Here is a 22502-nt window from a genome sequence, read left to right on the forward strand (position 1 = left end):
ATGTTCATCTCTGCGTGCTTCCAGTTCTCAGGGAAGGTGCCGTCTCGAAGGAGAGGTTGATTTTGTGCAGGTGGGGTGTGATGGAATTGCTGGCTTTGTTGAAGATGTGGTGTGGGAGAGGGTCGGTTGGGGAACCGGAGTGGATTGTTCCCATGGTCTTGATCGTGTCCTCTATGCTCACGTTGGTCCAGGGTGTTGTGGGGTAGGGTGAGTTCGGTGCGGTGTGGTCGGCTGGGGTTGTCCGGGGTCTGAAGCTGTCATGGATGTCTGTGATTTTCCAGTGAAAGAAGGTGGCGAGGGAGTCGCACAGGTGGGATGTCGTTGGAGCTGGGGTTGGAGAGTTCCTTCACGATGGTGAAGAGCTCCTTGCTGTTGTGTGCGTTGTCAAGGCAGTCTGTGAAGGAGGTTCTTTTGGCGGTCCTGATGTGGTGGTGGTTGCGGATGGCGTCTTTGTGGGCAGTACGGCTGTCTGGCGTCTTGTCGCTGTGCCATGTGTTCCAGTTTCTGGCAGGTGCGTTTTGAGTCGGAGTTCCGGGGTGAACTAGCTGACTCTTCTGCTGGTGTCTCTGCTGGTGGGTTTTTTCAGCGGGGCGACATTGTTGGCAGTCGTTCATCCAGGGTTTGAGGGTGAGTGCACCTTCATCTGGGTTGGTGGGGTTCGTTGGTGGTTGAGTGTGAGGCTTGTCTGTCGTTCTTGGGTGACTTTGCCCCAGCGGCGGGGGGGGGGGGTCGTGTGTGTGTGTGTGTGTGTGTGAGGGGTTTTCGGAAGGAGAAGTGGATGCAGTGGTGGTCTGTCCAGGTGAGTTTGGAGGCGTGGCTGAAGGTGACGTGGGGGCTTGAGGAGAAGATGGCATCTAGCGTGTTGCCGGCGATGTGGGTCGGCGTCGTGACGAGCTGTTTCAGTCCGAGGTTGGTGATATTGATGATCAGGGTAGAGGAGTTGCTGTCGTTGTTGTTCTCCAGGTGATAGTTCAGGTCTCCGAGGAGGATGTAGTCGGCGGATGTCAGCGCGTGCGTGCTGATGTCGGCGATGGAGTAGCAGAATTGAGGCCAGGGTCCTGGTGGTCTGTAGACGAGGGTGCCTCTTAGGGTGGTCTTGGGGTCCATGTGGATCTGGAAGTGCATGTGTATGGCGGTGCTGAGGGTGTCGTTGGTGTATGTTGAGACCCTGATGGTGTTTGTGGACGATGGCGATTCCTCCTCTGGCCCTGTTGGTGCGGTCTCTGCGGGTGATCTTGTACCCGTCTGGGATGGCTATGGTGATGTCTGGCAAGGAGGTTTCGTTCATCCAGGTCTTGGTCAGGAGGGCGACGTCCGGTGATGTGGTGTCGAGTAGGTCCCAGAGTTTGACGGCGTGTTTGTGTGCGGAGAGGTTGTTGATCAGGATGCATCTAAGCTGGTTGGGTTCCTGCGTGGCAGGCGTCTTGGCGCTTTCGAGGCATGAGAAGCTGCAGTTCCGGCAGGTGAAGGGACTGTGGGTGCGCTTCAGGGCGGCCTTGCAGCAGGTGTAGGTTCTTCCTGGGTTGAGAGCGACGAGGGTGCTGGCGTCATAGCGGAGGCGGTCTTCATGGCTGCTGCGGGGGCTAGGGGTTCTGGCGCTGGGCGCGGTACAGGCGCGGACGTTGGCGTGCCAGTGACGCGGCCACCATATATGGGGAGGTGGGGAGGGAGGAGCAGCTGGGAGGCGGGAGGCAAAGGACGGGTGGAGCAAATGGGCGCAGAGGGGGCGGGGCCGCAGGGGAGGCAGGGGAAAGGAGACCAGCGCGGGGCACGGACTCTAGCAGGGGCACAAGTCAGTGGTACAGAATATAAGGGGGCACAGACACAGCGGAAACTAACCTTAGGCCACCACTGGCCACCAGGGATGAGGTGCAGGTGGAGCCTGCGGGTGGTGGAGCACTGGTGGCAGCAGGAGATAGCGGGGTGACGGCAGAGCTGCAGCGGGGGGCAACCTACCAGGAAGGTCAAGGGTCTCTATCCTCACTGCGCCAGCGGCCGCCATATATGGGGAGGGAGGAGCAGCTGGGAGGCGGGAGGCAAGGGACGGGTAGAGCAAATGGGTGTGGAGGGGATGGGGCCGCAGGGGAGGCAGCGGTGGGGGAAAGGAGACCGGTGGGGGGCACGGACTCTATCAGGAGCACAGAAGTCAGAGGTACAGAACGTAAGGGGGCACAGAAGTACAGAAACAGCACAAAATCAGAGGCGCTCAGAGGTACCGATCCGCTAATAATTGCGAACCAGAACCCACTGGCCCGGTTCCAGAATATGTCCAGGACCCTCCGGCAGGGGCTGCAAAACTGCTGAGACCGGTTGATGAATGGAACGAAGATCTTTAGTCAAGGCATACAAATAGTCTGTCAGCATAGGATACTATATAGCTCAAAACGTTTGGGTCTCGGGACGCCCCAAACATTAGCACGGCACCCAAAAATGACCTTATACAGAGACAAACCAGAACGAGAATGTGGGGCAACTCGTATTGACATCAATGCCAGCGGCAGAGCATCTGGCCACTTCAACCCAGTATTTTCCTGAACTTTAGCTAATTTAAGCTTTAATATTCCATTATACTTCTCAACCAACCCAGCAGACTGGGGGTGTCGAGCCGCATGGAATTTCTGCCTAATCTGTAATCCATTACATATGTGTGAGTTCTGCATTAAAATGTCTTCCGTTATCACTCCAGATCACACGAGGCAATCCGTAGCGAGGGAAATACTCCTTTACCAACGCTTTTGCCATTGCCAAAGCAGTATTTTCTTTAGTCGGGTAGGCCTCCATCCATTTACTGAAGGCGCATACCACGACCAGAACATACTTCAAATTGTTAACGCGCTCCAGCTGGATATAATCCATTTGAAGCACCTCAAAAGGCAACAATGGTGGTGCAAAGTTTCCACTCAGAACAGGGTTAATTTAGATTTAGCAGTTTCCTTAGCTACCTGATCGGCCAAGGCATTACCCTCCCCCACTGCATCAACCACTGTCTTGTGTGCACTACACTTGACTACAGCCACTATTTCTGGTAACGTCAATGCTGTCAGTAATCGCAAAACCAAGGGGCCATGCTGTATTCGCTGACCATGAGAAGTAAGAACCTCTTTCTGCCCGGGGTTGACAAACTGAGCCACGCCAAAGGCGTACTGGCTATGTGTAGATGTTTACTCTCAGTCCTTCACTTAACTCACAGGCCCGAAACAATGCCACTAATTCAGCTGCCTGTGCTGACTGATAGGGTACTCGAGAAGCCTCAACTATAGTGTGAAGAGTAGTTATATCGTATGCAGCAGTTGTCGTGCCATCTGGTAACTTGAAACAAGAGCCATCGACATACAACTCCCCTTGGGGGTCAGATAGAGGAGTGTCAGTCAGGTCTACTCGTCCCTTCATTTCTTCCTCAGTCTGAAATATACAATCATGAACATAATTGTTCTTTTCATTCGAAGGGAGGAGGTAGTAACGTGGCTGGGTTCAGGGTGGCACATCGTTTAATCGTAATGTGTGGAGCAAATAAAGTTAATTCATATCAAGTAAGACGCGCACTCGTAAGGTGCTGGGTCTTTGTTTTGTTTAATAATGTATCCGCAGCGTGCGGTACCATCACTGTGAGGTTAGTGTTCAAAACGAGCCCTTCCGACTCTCGAATAGCCACCGCAACCGCAGCAGTGGCTCTTAAACAGCTTGGGCGTGCTCTGGTTAAGTTATCCAACACCGCAGAGAAGTAAGCACAAGGTCTCTGCTTACCACCAAATCCTTGTGTTAACACAGAAAGCAAGCAACCGTCCACCTCATGTACGTAAAGCACAAAAGGTTTCCGGTAGTAAGGAGTACCAAGAACAGGTGCAGAACAAAGTACAGATTTCAAAGAGACAAAAGCATCTTGGCAAGTATCAGTCCAGGGTAAAGGTTCATGCACATCTTTAGTAGTTAAGTACAGAAGAGGTTTAGTAAGATGGGATAAATTAGGGATCCATTGGCGACAGTAAGAAATTATGCAGAGAAATGCACGAACATCACGCTGAGTACGAGGTACAGACATATTAAAAATGGGAGTCACCCGCTCAGGGGTTAGTCTCCTTCCCTCCTTCGACAGTAGATTACCGAGATAGGTCCCCTCCTGTCGACAATATTGAAATTTAGAAAGGGATGCTTTATTGCCATTAGCAGCCAAATGAGGCAATAATTGTACAGTGGCCGTCTTACAGCCTTTCTCGCTATCAGAGGCCACTAACAAATCCTCTACGTATTGTAAAAGCACATTACCAGGGGGCAAGACCAAATCATCCAACAATGTTTTCAAAGCTTGACTGTAAATACTAGGACTCTGTCTACCCCTGGGGAGCGCGACAGAACCGTACGCTACGACCAGATATTGAGAAGCCAAAAATATGGCGGCAATCAGGATGAATCGGAATGCTAAAGAAGGCATTTTTTAAATCAATCACAGAAATATTTAGCAGAGGAGGAATCCTAGTGAGAATAGTAGTGATGTCCGAAACCACAGGATATTGGGGCACCACTATTTTATTTATTTCGCGCAAATCAATCACAAAACGATAGTTATCAGCGTAGTCAGGATCGCTTCCAACAGGGGCTCTTTTCAAGATAGGCAAAATAGGGCTGTTGCATACATTAGCAGCTGTCTCTTCCACCACACCCTTTTTTACCAAATCTTGTATGATAGAGAGCAAAGCCTTCTCGCCAGCCGGAGAAATTTTGTACTGAGGTATACGAGTAAGCTGAGCATTTTGCTTCAAAGTAACAGACAGGTGGAATCTTTACTAAGCCTACGCCCGTGTCACCAGTGGCCCACAACGTCACTGGAATAACAGCAAACTCAGGTGGGAGGGGTTAACTTTTAGTGAAACACTGCAAAGTATACTTCGCAGTGGAATTAATAGTCAGATAAACACCATCCGGTGAACAATGAATCTTAGCATGTAATTTCTTTAATAAATCCAAGCCCAACAAATTTCGCCACAATGGGAAGACAAAAGAAACGGAGAGTCTATCGTAACAGGACCAATTGTAAAAGGCATGGGTTTGGAGATGGGGCTCACCACCGGAATTCCCGAGCATCCTACCAAAACATTATTGAGCCCGGTCAGAGCAGCCCCTGGGACCAGGGAACGAGAAATAGAACTATTCATTGCACCCGTGTCAACTAAAAACTTTTCAGATGTCCCCATCAAACGCGCCTCTACATAGGGTCCTTGCTGGTCAACGGGTACTGACACCTGGCCCTCTCTCTGTCCATGGCTATTCTATGTATAAGCATACCCTGCGGTCGCATTCTTTGCACATTCCTCATTATAATACTGCCTACCTCTCAGATTATCAAAGTAAATCTTTTCTTGTCCAACTTGCGTCGCCTCTTCTCGTCGCATATCACTGAGATCCACACTTCCCCGACCTCTTCCTCTACTCCTTATAGCCCCGTTCTGGGCCAGCAACAATGGACACTGAAATCGCCAATGCCCTTCCTCCTTACAATAAGCACACTGATTTGCTCCCAAAACAACAGCTGGCCCGCTTCCTCGCCCCGTTCCTGCTCCCCTCGGGACGAACCCTCTACCGCCTCTCTCTCTGCCTCGTCCTTGAGCAACTTGTTGCAACAACACCCGTTTTTTAAGATCCTTCGCTTTCTTTTTTCCGTCTTATCCTTACTCTAATTTTCTCTATGTTCATAATATTGGGCCATACTCAATATTACCGAGGGCGTGGAAGTGGTCCAGGTACTTTCAGTGGGTTGTAGCCGTGCAGAAACTTCCGGTAACAAATTCGTAACAAAACGATTAACAAATAATCATATACCGCCTTCCAATGATAAATCCTGTACACTAAAATCAATGAATACGCCCTCAAATCTAGTGAAAAAATCAGAAACACTTTAATCTTTCTTTTGTTTACATGCAGTCAGTTTGTCCCAATCCATCTTACGAGGCGGAATTAGGGAATGCATGTAAGTGATAATACGACCAGGTAATGCCAATAATTCAGGCCTCGGTTTATCGCCAGGCTTACGATCCTTGTCCCAGTCTTTTATCTGATCCCATGTTCCGCCTAATTCTTGAGCATGGTCCTGATCATGCACTTGACGCCACACGTCAACGGGAACTAACAACGCAAAAAATAGCTCTGTCAGCTAAGGTCATGACGGCCGAAGAGGCCGCTTCTGTGTTCTTTGTAATAAGCCGTGGGATTCTTACGAGGGTCAGGTAATTGTGATTTTAACGAGAGGACTTTACTCCTCTTCCTGGGGGTATAAACCCATTGCTCCTGCACTCCTGCCTCTACACGAGGTCTAGTCACCACACCATGATCATCCTTCAGTTCTTGTATTTCAGGATGAAAAATAGGATCAACTTCTCGCATAGGATGCTGAGTGTCCCACGAGGGACACTTTTGACACATCCGTTCTCGATAACTTAATAAAATCTCCACATTTCTATATACTTCATGTGGGCTAAGTTCCGACTTATGACCTCTGTCCCGAATATCATACATTACTTGGGGGACCAATCCTCCTGGAAAACATTGTTCCCAGAGAGTAATGATACGTGCAGCCATGTGTTTCAAGGCATGTTGCTGCATAACAGGCTCATGGTCTCGAAGTGTGTTCCATATATCAGTTATAGTGTAAATAGGCTGTCGTTTCCACTGGGATGACTGATCCTCAATCATCTGTTTCTCATTCTGTCCTACCGTCTAACGAGTAAACAACTTCCGTGTGTCGAAATCCCCCGGAGCACGAAATGGAGTCGAAAGAGCTGGAGATGAGGTCGTGCTCGCAGAAAGGGAAGTCCACACAGGGGTGGGGGGGGAGACAAAACAGCTGTGGACACAACGGAAGACGGCAGCGTAACAGGCCATAAAGAAGCTGTCTCAGACACTGAGGGAGACAAAACGGAGGACGTTCCCAGAGAGGCAAGGGAAGAGGGAACATCAGGGGCAGAGGCTGAAGGAGCCTGCACTAGAGTTGGAGAAACAACGGGATATACGCGCTGCGGAGCATGAGGTGGACGGGTATCCAATAAATCCTCTATCTCATCTTCCGCTTCAGTCCGAGCAACATAGGTCTTATCCACATGCAATCTAAACTGTATCTGCGCGATCAATCCCTTGTTCAGTTTGTGCTTTATCGTAAGCTATAGTTTTCTGCGTAATCGTCTGATTTCCTTTCATCCTACGTACTTTTTCCTCCCGTATACGTCTACGCTTTGCTTCCTTCTACCACAGATTCAGGGAGTCAAACATTGACTGACGACTACATTTAGAAAATAATCGATCCTGCAAGAAATTAATCTCTTTTTTCATCAAAAGACCCGGTTAGGGGCCATTGTAATTCCACATTGTTCTTAGTATATTTATGCCATAGTGTGTTGAACAAAAGAGGTGTAATACCATGCTTTACATACATATCATAACTTGGACTGCCTTCTGGTGGGGGCAGGTTGACTTTCAGCCAGATGCATATCATTAGGGCGGCAACAACATCTAAAACAACTCAATTTGCTAAAATACGGCATGGTTATTATCGTCACACATTCCTTAGTCAATCATACAAATGAACTTCCAAACATGGCCATGTTCAAACATTCACAAAACATACAACCTCACACTCATGCAAACACACATGACAATAATATATATCTATATACACACACACACACAAGAAGTGACGTCTTTTCACACAAAGAACAGAGCCCGTCGACTCCTGTTCATGGAGAATCAATCAAATTCCAAGACCGACAAATACCAAAACCAAGCAGTCCAAAGACTACCAAGAGACCGTCAGACAGGTTTAACCACAGACCGACCTACAGACCATCCCGCAGCCTTCCTGGTTCACTCTTGGGACTATTCTGACTAAGCCTGCTTCATTAGCACGACTTCAGATGTGTTCCCAAGGCTACCCAGGTACAGCCACAGGCCTTTCTGAGAGCAGTCCGGCCGGGCGTGCACCACACGTGCCACGCCGGGCGTCTGATCGGCGTCTCTATTATTCACAAAAGGTCAGTGGAGGATCTACACGTGCAGCCACCACAATGCTGCCCTGTCAGACCCCCAAGATTCTCCGTGGTCCACTGACCACTAAATACTTACACAGTTAACTGCTTCAAAAACACTGCTCAACAGTGCCTGCCAAAAACATCAAAACAATTCCACTCACCTGGTGCACACAGGTACAATGGTGTGTTCTCCACTGCCAACTCCTGAAGACAACACGGTCAGCTCCCGAGTTATGCCCGTAGGACTTCGGTGAAGGGTCACTAGCAGCTGGGGATACTCTGATCATGAGAGCGGAGTAAGTTCATACCAAAAATGGCTACATTTCAAAGGATCCCGCTCGACCAGAATTACCCCTTTGTCCTTACCACCTGTTTACGGGGAGGACGACCCAGTCACGGAGTCCCGGCGGAGTCGCCAACTGATGTACCATAGAAATAAACTAAAGGACTATACCTACCAATAGCCCCAATACCTATACCAAATAATCAGTCAGTTGGCAGTAAAGAACGTTCAATCGTTTATTAAACAGAAAATTCTCTAGAGAGGAGCCTCTTCTAACCTCACCCATCAGGTACGCCGTGAAGAGTGCTGGCTCATATTCAAACATGAGGTTATATACTTTTCAGTTCAACACATACAATCACTGTAAAAGGAAAAACACCAGTTGGCCCTCGAGCTCCAGGATGGGACCATATATGGCACACATCAGACCAGTACAAAGGCTTGACTATCTATTACTGATGAGGTCAGGTGGGGTGACTCCCTTTTGTCTTGGTGCCTGGGAGTGCAAGCACAGTGCCTCCAGGAATGCGCTTATCACCCCCAAAGCCAGATGTGACCTTGAGTCTCAGAACAGAGGAGTGAACAGCCTACCTTCAGCTGCTACCAGTAACTCAAATGAGCTGGGACCTGACAACTGTACGTGATCAACACGTGATCCCAGCCTGTGCTCGAGCAAATGAAAAGAAGATGGCGTCTGCATGGTTCTCGGCCTACTCTTTTAGCAATAGATATACAAGGAGGAAATAAACGAGTTTCCTCCAAACAGAAGCATATAAACAACACAGAGCGTATATATATAGATGAATCATGCTAACATAATATAGGTCCGATATTCCTTATATACGGGAAATCTACATTTTTGTCCCTCATATACATGTCTGAAAAGTAGAAAGAATTCAGCAAGGAGTCATTTCTGTAGATCCTTTAAGGTTTTCCTATGAAAAGTAACAATTTCAATATTTTTTTTTATTTCAGCTAAGTTGAAAAAACAGCCGTTTGTGCCTACGTTTTCACTTGAAACTTCTTCTAAGTATGGCAGATTTCTGAAAGCAATATGCTGTTACGTCCGCTGGACCCTTCTGGTTGCAGCCATATATAGGGTTTAAAGGTTCACCAAAAGCCCGAGGTACACAGAACCAATAACTGAGCTGTACTTTGTAATTGTTTTTCATTGTGTCCCAGGTATACAGAAATTCATTTCGTAAAACATAAAGAGTGAAAGATAGATATCAAGGAAACCTATGTATTTCCAAAATGGCCACAAAATATGGTGTTTAGAAGCAGTGTTTTTTTGCACAGCTTTGAATTTGTGGGTATACAATCGGAAGGCACAAATGCAGAGAAAGACAATTGGTAATAACACTTGTTCTACTGTTCTGGTGGTAGGTTTCCCTAGATGTCAGCTGAGCCTGGGATTAAAACTGCAGATCATTTTGTGGTCAAAAAGTTTGATGCCTCCACAGTATGTATTGGGTATTTCCCTGTTGCTATCATTTTGTCCACCCAGCTAAATTTGAGGTTTGCAGGGGATTCTGGTTAAAGACATTGTGGGATCCATGCAAGCCACACCGACCTCCCCTGTTGTTTAGTTTTCCAGAAATGACTGGGTTTGGTAGGTTGGATGGCCCCCGAGCCTGGGACCAAAAACCCAGGTGACCACCTTGCAAAACCAGGTTGTTTTGCAATCGATAATTTTGATGCTTCCACAATACATTGTGGGCCCTTCCCTGTTGCTGGCACTTGGCCCACACACACAAGTGAGGTAGAATTTTTATTAGGGGATCTGGGGGAATGCTGGGTGGCGGAAAATTTGTGCTGGGCCGTTAATCCCACCACTTTCCCACAAAGAAATGTGAGGAAACTGATTATTGTAGGTCAATTTGAAGTTTGCAGGGGATTCTGGGTAAGAAAACCTTGGGGAATTTGCACAAGCCACACCTCTCTGGACTCCTCAGGGTGTCTAGTTTTCAGAAAAGTCTGGGTTTGGTAGGTTTCCCTAGATGGGCGCCTGAGCCCAGGTGGAAAAAACGCAGGTGACCCCCTTGCAAAACCACGTTGTTTTGTGATAGATCATTTTGATGTTTTCACAGTATGTTTTGGGCCCTTTCCTGTCACCAGCACTTGGCCACCCACACAAGTGAGGTAGCATTTTTATTGGGAGACCTGGGGGAATGCTGGGTGGTAGGAAGTTTGTGCAGGTCCGATGATCACACAATTTTCCCACACAGAAATGTGAGGAAACAATTTGATTTTGTAAATTAATCAAATTTACAAGGGTTTCTGGGTAAGTAATCCATGTGGAATCCACACAAAACATTCCACAGATTGTTCCCTTAGTGACCAGTTTCCAAAAAGATGTGAGAGCAGCACCAACAAAGAAGAACAATTCCAAATTTAAGTCAACATATTGCTGCAGTGCAGTGTCAATCTGATCCACCTCATCATGATTAATTGTTCTAATCGATCGGCTATTAGAAATGTCATTGTACAGTTTATAGTCTTTATGGTAGGATGCAGGAGCCAAAAACACAGGCGGTAGCACAAAGGACACATAGCAAGTTCCTGACCAACCAATGGGTAGATGGTAGTATCCTTTATTCCCACATATAAAGTAAGTATTGTGCAATGACATAAAACTGCTGTTGTTTACACCAGGAATATTCAACACCAGAGTACAGTCACTTTTCCCCACGGAAATACTTCCAATACTGTTCACACACAGGTCTGATCGTGATCAAGTAACAGCTAAAACAGGAGGCCCATTACCCTTGACATTTCGAGTGTTTGGGAAAACAGCGCATGGAGGAGTTTCCTCGGCGATACTCCATCTCCCATACAGTTGCTTTAGCTTGTGGATCTCCTTCCTCATCAGGGTAGCATACTTTATTAAGTTGAAAATGTAATCTTCCTGCATGAGCATAAGTAATATTAGCAACTTCAGATGCCCATAGCTGCGCAAACCAGGCTCTACAAGATCCATTGTGTGAAAACGGCAGAGGAATTAAAGGTGTTCCTCCCTTTTTCTGATGTGCTGGCATCATTCCACACACCCAATGTTAGACCTGGCACCTTGGCGTGGGTATCCCTTCCATTTTTTGCTGTTGCCTCGTGTGTTTTTGATGTATGGGTTAGTGACTCCATGATTGGTTGATTTGGTTTACTGGTCAGACCCTAGTACAGTGCACTGAGTGTGCCCAGGGCTTGTAAACCAAATACTGCTGGTGGGATTGCAGCACTGGTTGTGCCACCCACAGAAGCAGCCTGTAAAAGTGTGTCTCAGGTCTGCCATTGCAGAGCCTATGTGCAGTCTGGTACTTCCCTGTGACTGGGCAAGTGCACCCACTTGCCAGTCCCTAAACCTTTTCTTGTTTGCATATTAGTCCCCCCTATGGTAGGCCCTAGGGCAGGGTGCATTGTAGGTAAAAGGTAGGACAAGCCCTGATGTGTGTGGCATGTCCTAATAGTGAATTACAGCCATGTTCGTTTTTAGGTCTCGCCTGACCCAGCGCATGCGCTGGTCTGGCGAGACTTATTGAGAGGGCTCCAAAAAGTGCTACCAGGCCAGCCTAGAGCTACAGTGCATGTGCGCGGGCGCGCGCTGCTTTTACCGCGATTACTTTCACTTTCGCGGCCGCACGGCCGCTTGGCATAGCCAATAGGTCTCGCTTTTGGGACCTTATAAGTGTTTAGTTATGCAACTGTTGCATGGCTAAACACTTATAAGGTCCCAAAGGCGAGACCTATTGGCTATGCCAATGCTTGTTTATTATTGCAAGGCTACCTGTTCCCCATAGGCCAGAATGGGCAGTTTGATTATTACATCTATTAATCCTAACTGACTCAGGGAACTAGGTAGAAATTCAAGTTTAGTATGCCTGAACTCAGAATGGTAAAATACATATTTTAATGAAGTTGGTTTGAATATTCTGTGTTTGAAAATACCACTTTTAGAAAGTAGGTGTTTTCTTGTCTAACTATCCAAGCCTGCCTCTGCTAAATTGTGCATTCCTTGTCTGGAGTTTGAGTGGCAGGGACCGGGGGATTCCAGGAGACAGGGTGAGTCAGCACAAGGCTGAATAGAGAGATCTACATGAAGTTGGGTGGGAGAGGTTGCACCTGAAATCTGAATAGGGCTGTGCCTTCCCTCCACAATGCTGTCTCTGCCCTGCACCATGAAAGGAAAGAAGGAGACAAGTAACCAGAGTGCTCCAGAACTGACCAGAACTGGTTTGGACTAGGCAAAGGCCTCTCTGCCTTCAGAGAACAAAGAGAAACTGTGTATAAAAAGGTGGACCCAGACCTCAGAACTTTAGATCACTTTGGGAAACAAGAAGAAACCTTTGCTGAGGAGAGGAACCAGAGAGACTATCCCTAAGCTGAAGTGCTACTTGGGGGGGGGGGGGATTTGGCCTGCAGTGGTTGCCTACCTGCCAAAGAAAGGAGAGAGGAACTTTTGTGTGTACTTTCTGTGAGAACTATTGATCCATACCCCTTGACAAATCTCCTATAGTACCTAGTCAGGCCTAAGAAGGCTCTCACCTGAGTCTGGGTAGTTGGAGCATTCCATTATGGTTTGGATTTTGCTCTGCAATGGTTGAACCTGGCCTCCACCTAAAAGGTGGCCAAGGTACACAACCTGACTGCCCTATCTTGCACTTAGAGGCCTTGATAGTTAGGCCTGCTTTTGCAGGGCCTCCAAAACATTTCTCAGGTGGACCAGGCGATCCTCCCAGGTGGAGCTAAAGACAGCAATATTATCTAGATATGCTGCACTAAAGTCTTCCAGGCCTGTAAGGACTTGATTCACCAACCTTTGGAAAGTGGCAGGTGCATTCTTCAAACCAAAGGGCATTACCACAAATCGACAGTGCCCACTAGGGGTAGAAAATGCTGTCTTTGGCTTTGCATCATCAGCTAGGCTGATCTGCCAGTAGCCAGCAGTCAGGTCAAATGTGCTTAGAAACTTGGCTGAGGTCAAAGTATCTATTAGCTCATCTGCCCTGCGGATGGGAGGGGCATCATTCCTAGTGACTGCATTGAGACCCCTGTAGTCTACACAAAACCTCATTTCTCTCTTTCCATCTTTGGTGTGAGGTTTAGGTCCAAGGACTACTGGACTAGCCCAAGGGCTAAATGAGGGTTCAATCACACCCAAATCCAACATCTTTTGGACTTGTGTCCTTATTCAGTCCCTGACATGGTCAGGTTGCCTGTAGATCTTATTCTTCACAGGTAGACTGTCCCCAGTGTCCACTTCATGAGTGCACCAGGTGGTCTGACTTGGAGTGAGAGAAAGCATATGTCAAAACTGTCTGGGAAGGTTTCTGCAGACAGTTTGCTGCTGGGCAGTGAGGCTGCCTGCCAAGGCTACACCATCAACTGACCCATCATCGGGGATATGAGAAAGCAGGTCAGGGAGTGGGTCACTCTCTTCCTCCTGTCCTTCACCAGTAGCCATGAGCAAGCCCATGTCTGCCCTGTCAACATATGGTTTTAGTCTGTTGACATGAAGTACCCTGTGGGGACTCCTAAGGAGTTCCAAGGTGTACCAAGTAGGTAACCTCCCCTTTCTGTTCAACAATTGTATGGGGGCCACACCATATTTGTCCTGGAGGGCTGCTGGGGCCACAACCTCCAACATCCACATTTTCTGTCCGGGTTGGTAAACAGTCAGTACAGCCTTTTGGTCATGCCAGGCTTTTTGCAGTTCCTGGCTAGCTTTAAGGTTTTTGGTTGCCTTTTTCATGTTCTCAGCCATCCTGGAGCGGAGACCAAGTACATAGTCCACTATGTCTTGCTTTGGGGGCTTGAGAGGTAACGCCCATCCTTCCTTCACCAAACACAATGGACCTCTGACAGGGTGACCAAACAAAAGTTCAAATGGGCTGTATTCAACCCCCTTTCGAGGCACCTCCCTGTATGCAAATAAAAGGCAGTGCAAGAGTAGGTCCCATTTTCACCTAAGTTTCTCTGGGAGTCCTTTAATCATGCCCTTTAAGGTTTTGTTGAATCTCTCAAGTAAACCATTGCATTGTGGGTGATAGGGTGTGGTGAACTTGTAGTTTACTCCACACTCCTTCCACATAGCCGTCAAGTAACTAGACATGAAGTTTGCAACCCTGTAAGATACACGTTAGGAAAGCCTACCTTGAGAACACACTCAAGAGAGCTTTTGCCACTACAGGTGCTGTAGTGGTCCTTAGGGGAATTGCTTCTGGGTACCTGGTGGCATGATTCACCACCACCAGTATAAATCTGTGCCCAGATGCTGTTTGGGGATCCATGGGACCAACAACGTCAATCCCTACCCTTTCAAAGGACACCCCCACCACAGGTAGTGGTATCAGGGGGGCCTTTGTAGTACCACCTGCTTTGCCACTGGCTTGGCAGGTTACACAGGAGCGACAAAACTCCTTTGTGTCTTCCGATATGTGGGGCCAGTGAAAGGGAGGGACAATTCTGTCCCAAGTCTTGTTCTGGCCTAGGTGTCCTGCTAGGGGAATATCATGGGCTAGTGTCAATAGGAAACCCCTAAACTTCAGAGGTATAACCAACCTCCTGGATGCACCAGGCTTGGGTTCTCTACTCTCTGAGTAAAGGAGTCCATCATCCCAATGAACTTGATGGGTGCCACTAGCATTCCCACCAGCCTCCTCAGCAGCTTGCTTTCTGAGGGGTTCAAGAGAGGGGCAGGTTTTCTGCTCCTGGCTCAGTTCAGACCTGGAAGGGCCCCCTTTTCCCAAGAACTCAACCTGGTCAGGTTCAAGCTCCTCTGGGACAGTTCCTTCTTCAGGCTCAAGATAATCTCCCTGAGGAGACTGATCAACATCCTGAGTCAGGTGGGAAGGCTCTGCCTTAAACCTACTGCTCCTCCTCTTGTGAGGCACCTGGTCCATTATTCCAGATACCAGGGCCTGTCCAGCTTTAGATATTTTGGCCTGTGACCTAGGCACAGCAAAGACATGAGCAGGGATCCCTAACATGTCTGTATGTGCCCTGAGCTCCACTTCAGCCCAAGCTGAAGTTTCTAGATCATTGCCAAGCAAGCACTGTACTGGTAGGTCTGAACTTACCACAACCTTCGTAAGGCCAGTTACCCCTCCCCAGGAGAAGTTACCAAATGCCAGAGAATGGTCTGTTCTGACATTGCTAGCATTGGTCACTTGGTACATTTCACCAAGTATAATCTGCCCAGGATCCACAAGATCTTTTGTCACCATTGTGACACTTGCTCCTGTGTCCCTAAATGCCCAAGCTTCTACTCTATTTATCAAAGGCTGTTGTCTGTATTTGCCCAGATTACTGGGACTCACACAGGGGGACATATCCATGCCCCCATCACAGACAAGCACAGCCTGAGTTGTAACTCTGGCTAGGCCAGAGTCCATCTCAGAACCCAGGGTCAACCCTACTACACCCTTATTCTGAACATTGCCACCACCTATTGTAGCTGTACTAGGGGGAATAGTTGCCTTAGGGGCAATGGTGGCTGGAGTAGATTATTTGGACTTGGTGCAGTCACTGGTCCAGTGAGTTGTCTGTTTACAGATTTTGCACCAAGGTTTCTTTTGACCTTTACCCTTACTTGACTGTGACTCCCCATTAGAAGAATATGTTTGGGGCCCTTGAGAAGACTTCTGGTCTTTACCCTTGTCCCCACCTTGTCAGAGTTTTTAGAATCCTGCTTCTTTGGGTCACCTCCTTGGTTCTGTACCTTCTGCCTCACCCTGGTTCTGACCAATTTGTCTGCCTTCTTTCCCAATTCTTGGGGAGAGGTCAGATCAGAGTCTACCAGGTACTGGTGCAACAGCGGATTTTGACAGTTATTAAGAATTTGCTCCCTCATTATCAGATTGTACAATCCTATGAAGTCACACAGTTTACTGCCCAATAACCAACCTTCCAGAGCCTAAGCAGCACAGTCAACAAAGTCAACCCAATCTTGATTTTGTGCATTTTGGGTGTGTCTGAACTTTAACCTGTATTGTTCAGTGGTTAGGCCAAACCAATCTATTAGTGCACTTTTCAAGACCTTGTAATCATCAGCATTCTCTTCTCTTACAGTGAGGAGCTTATCTCTACCTTTGTCTGCAAAGGAGAGTCATAATATTGCTGCCCACTGACCTTTAGGGACCTTCTGTACTTTACAGGCCCTCTCCAAGGCAGTTATCCATTTGTGGATGTCATCCCCACTCGGGTAGGAAGGGACAATCTTATTTAGGTTTCTATGGTCATAACACATCTTCCTATCTCTAGGGAAATTGCTGCCACCAAGGGACTCTAGTCCCTCCTTTTTACTAGCTCTGTAGAGCTCTAGGGCATCCCTATCTAGGGCCATCTGCTGCTTTCTGAGGTTGAACTTGTCTTGCTCATACTTCAGCAGTCTCTCTCTCTCTTCTCCTGGGAGGCTTCCCTCCCTCCGTGAGAAGAGACCTAGGTCCCTATAGAGGAGTTAGACTGGACAGATCCCCTTGAGAGATCTATCCCTTCTAGCCCTACTTTCAACTCTTCCTGAAGGAATAAAGGAGGAAGTATTATTGTCATCCTCCTCATCCTCATCCAGGAGAGCTCTGTTCACCAGATTCTGATCATTGTCATCAGTCCGGTCAGCATTAGAGGTAGGGTCAGGGGAATTTCTACCCCTAGGCCCACCCTCACCGGCTGCCCCACCCACACTGCCTACCCCATCAGGCCCACTAGGCCCTGAGATATCATCCAGCTTAAGTATCTTTATGAGATGCTGGGTGTTTGGGCTTTTGCCTGTCTTCAGCTTCCTAATGGAACATAAGGCCCTAAGCTGTGCAAAGGAGAGATCCTCATATTTATAGGGGAGAAGCCCAGGGGCTTCTTGCAGGGAATCACTGGTTCCTGGCTGACTAGAAATTACTAATGTGGTGTGGTGTATTGCACTACGTACAGTAGTGTAGCCTACTAAACTCTCTTGAGTTGTAGAAAGGGTGTGCTATCCCTTAACACACAACTCTAAGTTCAGTAGAACTTACTGTAACTAAACTTGATATTATATATACCTTAGGTACCTTTAGTGGTTTTCAGTTGATCAATTCAATTGAGATTATCTGGTAAAACAATAGCAAGCTGGAATCCCAAACGCTGCACACCAATGTGAGAAGTTGCCCTGATAAATGCTGTCAACTAGTTCTAGTGGGCACCTTGTATCAGTCCAAACAACCCCTTATGGTGAATTGGTTAAAGACAACCTTTATTGAAAGCTATCCTAGTGGTAGCTATGGAGAGCAGCCTTCAGGCTAAATCTTGAAGGAATGTAAAGCAGTTTGTTTTACCAGTCTATAATCTCTTGAATGATCAAATGAAAGGACAACCACACCAGGTATATATTCAAAATATATGTATTTAAGATAAAACACATCCCTATAGTCTCTTTGTGAGGCTGGAGTTCGAAGTACTTAATTTACAAGTTAGCAATCAATAGTAATAGCACAAATACACGTTTGGGCCCTAGGGGCATACCAAACCATACACCAATAAAGTGGTATAAGAACCACGACTGAACTAGACACTAGGCCTAGAGCCTGTAGAATCGTTGGGTCCCCTAGGAACCACCCAAGGTAGTGACACAGGGGGTGTCGTGTGCAGTGTGTTAACACAACCGTGGGTTCCCGTTAGCTTCTATGGGCAATGTCGCGGTTGGAATTTTAAAGGTTAGGGACACTTAGAATCGAGTCAGGACCAAACCCAATTTCAATGGAAGCTGGCGAAGAACTGCTGCTGCTGTGAAGAGGAGAAGTGTCCGAAGAGATCCAAGTCTGGATCTAGGATGGAAGGAACCTGAAAGCAGAGGGGACTTGCCAGTGACCGAGGGCAGGATGGACCAATGCCCACAGATGTCGGGTGCTTCAGGTGATCTGACGGGTGTCTGGACTCTTCAGCCACGAGGTCCAGGAGGCGTCGATGAAGTCCAAGAACTGGATTTCAGCTGTCCCACGAAGTCTGTCGAGTGCTGCAGTGTCGGCGACCAGATTGGATCCAACAAGCCTTGGCAACGGTAACTCTCGTATAAAGAGAAGAAGGACGTCGGTGCAGACCAGCAAGGTCTGAGGGGCTCACCCAGCAAGGATAAGTCAGGGAACGTCGGGAGCAACCAGGGAAGCCCAAGCAGAAGAGGTGTTGCCTTCATAGGGACGCACTAGCCAACGGGCTAGCGATCGCGAAGGAGCCTTGAGCGGTCGCACTGGAACCCGGCCCACGAGTCACTCGTGGGGTGGAGGCCGGAGATCTTCGGTGCAGTCAGTGCTCAAGGCTGGGGCTACTCGGAGCCCAAAGCAGAACTTCAAGGATAAACAGGAAGTCGATGTACCAGCAATAGTACGCGGTGCCCAGGGGTCACAGTTCCTCGTCACCCACGATAGCCATGGGCCTCAGCTTTGCTGTGGACTCAGGGTAGCCTCGGGGAAGTCAGGAAATCCACCTCTGGTGATGCAGAGACTTTGGCGTCCAACGGGAGCTTCGGAATTGCAGACCGGACAGTTGCTTCTTTGGTGCCTGCCAAGCAGGGGAGTCACTCCTTGACCCCAAGGGAGATTTCTTCAGTCTTCTATTCACGATAGACTGTTGAAGGTCCAGGATATATGTTGCAGAGTTTTGTCCAGGGTAATCTAAAGTCGCAAGGACTGGGTTCCCATACTTATTGTAAGTTTGGGGGTTGGACATACTCTAGGGACCCACCTATGGGAGGGTTTGGAAAGAGGGGTGGTTACACCCATTTCCTTTGTCCAGTTTCACGCCAGGACAGGGGTAGGTAGCCCCTGCAACCGGTTTGAACTGGACTATGCACAGGGACACCAAGTGTGCCCCCAGTGCAGGACTTCGAAGCACCAGAGAGTGCTCCCACCAAGCCCCAATACAAATCTGCTTGTCTGGGGGAGGTGGTCACACCTCCCTGGGACAGGAAATCTATTGTCCAGGCCTCCCCTGCCGGCGTTTTGGTCAGCAGCAGGAGGCCAGACCCGTGTCTGTGGCAGAGGCATCCATTTTGTGATGTCAGGGCTCTAGAAAGTCCTACCAGGTTAGACCAGTGTGAACATGTCTCTCCCTCTAGAAGGGTGGAATGCTACCCCCGCCACCAGAACTGGTGGGGGGGGGGTTAGTATTCCAAAGCGTTTGACACCAAACACGACATGTTTCCGTGCAGCCATCCCAAAGTTAGCATTTACCGCGAGGTTATAATGCACTTAAGAGTATATGGTCTGGTTGCACCACAAACCGCATCAGAGGAGGTACTCCGAACGCTGCAGAGGGGCTCTGCTCATGCAGGGGCACTCTCTCACATAAAAACCAAGCATTCTGCCTTCACGATTGTTAAGGCCTGCCATAGGAGTGACTTATAGGTTTTATATGTGTGTGCAATGGTAGTGATATAGGTAGCCTATACCACTGTAAGGGGTGCAAGCACCCCCTTACCCAGGCTGTAGTAGCAGACCTGTTGTGCCATTTTGGAGTGCTTCAAGGGGTGGCATAATACATGCTTCAGCCCCTGGTAGACCTTTGTGGGGCTTATAAGGCACTCCAGAATCCAATTAGATATGTACCTAATGTACATGGAAAACAGAGGAAGCAGCTAGGCTGGGGTCCTGATTAGCAGGGCCACAGCCAGACTAAGGTCAAAACAGTGAAACACCAGCAAAAAAGTGGGGGTACCCATGTGAAGCAGATCCTACACTTTCATCAACTTGTGAAGGATCTCCACGGGCTTGAGAAAGAGCTTGCCTCCTGCTGAAGTCTCAGGGACAGCAGACTTCAACCGCCAGCTCCCCAAGAGTTCTTTGGAAGTGCCTGCAGTTGTGCTGGGCTTTCTGAGGAACAGCGTGTCGCAAGGAGCTGGAAACGCAACTCACGAAGAAGAAGCGTGTCGCCGCCGCAGCCGCTGTCGTCGCATCACCGGAGAAGAGGATTGCCGTCGCATCAGATGCCGCCGCATCAACGGAGAAGAGTGTTGCCGCCGCTGCAGTTGTCGCATCATCGCCGAAGCACCTCGCATTGCCGGAAAAGAAGTTTGACGTCGCACCAGACACCGCCGCATCACCGGAAAGCGTTCGCAGGGCCTGTCACGGCTCAGAAGAATCGTTGAGTAGCCGCGCGGCCGTTGGGCATGCATGCATCGTGTCGCATCAAGAAGAAGACGCCATCTTTGTTTCTTTGCACCGGATCTTCATCGCATCACAGCGCTGCTGGTCGCATCACCACGGAAGAGCAGTAAAAAAAACGACGCATCACCTCCCCTTGCAGAGAAGAACCGACGCATCCCCTATGCATCAGTAGGGACCTGACGCATCACTGTTCTTGCATGTAAGAAATTGACGCATCACCTTCCCTGCAACACTTTCGTTGTATAGCGTTGCGCATTCAAAGGTACATTTAACTCAAACTGTCGCATTTTACATTCAAAGAGAACTGCACTAATTCTCTAATTCTACCATTTTTGAAGTACTGTATTGTGGATTATTTTTATACTACAACTTAAGTGGTGTCCATCTGTAGTGTTGTCACTGGGTTAGTGTATGTGTTCACAAATGCTTTACACACTGCCTCTCTGAGATAAGCCTGTATGCTCGTGCCAAGCTACCAAGGGGATGAGCAGGGGTTATTTTAGGAGTGTACCTCCTTACCCTGACTAGACGCAAGGGTCCCTATTTGGTAAAAGGTACCTACCTCTGCCAACTAGAGACCCCCAAATCTAACACCCAACAGTTGATAATGTTCGTAGCATTATGGGTGTGGTGCAACATTTGAATGAACGTATTGTTGAGGTAGGACATTCTGTGCTGCTGCTCATGATAGGGAAGGGAGAAGTAATGATGCTCAATGGGGACAGGCGTAGTGACCGTCAGTAGATTTTGAGCAGGATTTACTCTCTCTATAATCAATGGTATTGTAGCAATGATGATAACAATGGAAGGGAGTCCAACAATAAACATGGCCTTTCTATCACAATCTTTCGCAGCAGTTGATCTCTTTCTGCAGACATATTCGCTTTGATGTTGAAAAACAAAACCGACGAAGTCTTAAGGTCCTGGGCAGCCGTTGGTTTCTTCACTGAGGGTTGAGACGGGTACTACAAGGTTCTCTCCCTTTGTAGTTCAGCCTTTCACCAACCCAGGACGAGGACTCAACCAGTCTTTCAGCAATGCGGTCTTTCTTTTACTTGGTCGCAGCTGATATCGAGATGCACCAGGGATCGTATGGTCTGGGAAGACTTCCTCAGGTTCTGTAGGTGACACAGCGTGGCCTCTCTCTGTGTCCAGGATGTTGCGATGATTGGTCAATGTAGCAGGTCCCACCAAGGCAGACGGTACCCTCTTGCAGTGGGTGGAGTGGATCCAGTTCTTCCGATTGGTCACTCGGACTGCAGTTCTGGTGGCCAGGAGGATCTTCTCAGGTCCGCGCCATCTGGGTTCCAGACTGCTCGACCGCTGGAACACCTTGATCATCACATAATCACCAGACCGTAGATCACAACAATCACCTTGCGACCTGTCAGGAAGAGATTCTCGAACCTGTTGATGAATTGAAAGCAAGCTGTCAGTCAACTGAGACAAGTAGTCGCTCATCAACACAAGGTACATCATGTATAGGGCGTGGCTTAGGAATCCCCCAAATATTCATTGGCCTCCCAAATTCCACCTCCTACTGTGTGAGGCCAGATCGTGTATGTGGTATCGATCTAGTTGAAAGCAGAGCAAGGGGCAGTGCATCAGGCCATTTCAAAGAGGTGGAAGCCAGGATTTTAGCAAGTTTTAATTTCAACGTGGAGTTGTACCGTTTTACCAAACCTGCTGACTGCGGATGAAAAGCTGCATGAAACTTTTGCTTAATGCCCAATCCTTTCAAGACCTACTCAACAACTTGCCCAATGAAATGAGGTCTGTTATCTCTCCACAGGACTCGGCAAACGCCAAATCTGAGGAAGAACTCCTTTAGGAACACCTTTGCTGTAGTAAGAGCTGTATTATCTTTCATAGCATACGCCTCGATCCACTTACTAAAGGCACAGACAAGCACTAAGACATACTTCAGATTATTACAGCGTTCTAGCTGGATGTAATCCATTTGCAGAACCTCGAAAGGTGCAGTTGGTGTGGCAAACCCTCCTGTTGGAGTTCGCGTTCCCTTTCCAGGATTATACTGGAGACAAATCAGACAAGACTGGACTATCTTTTTAGCTGTGCCGG

Source organism: Triturus cristatus, chromosome 12 (assembly GCF_964204655.1).
Source record: "Triturus cristatus chromosome 12, aTriCri1.1, whole genome shotgun sequence".
NCBI lineage: Eukaryota > Metazoa > Chordata > Amphibia > Caudata > Salamandridae > Triturus > Triturus cristatus.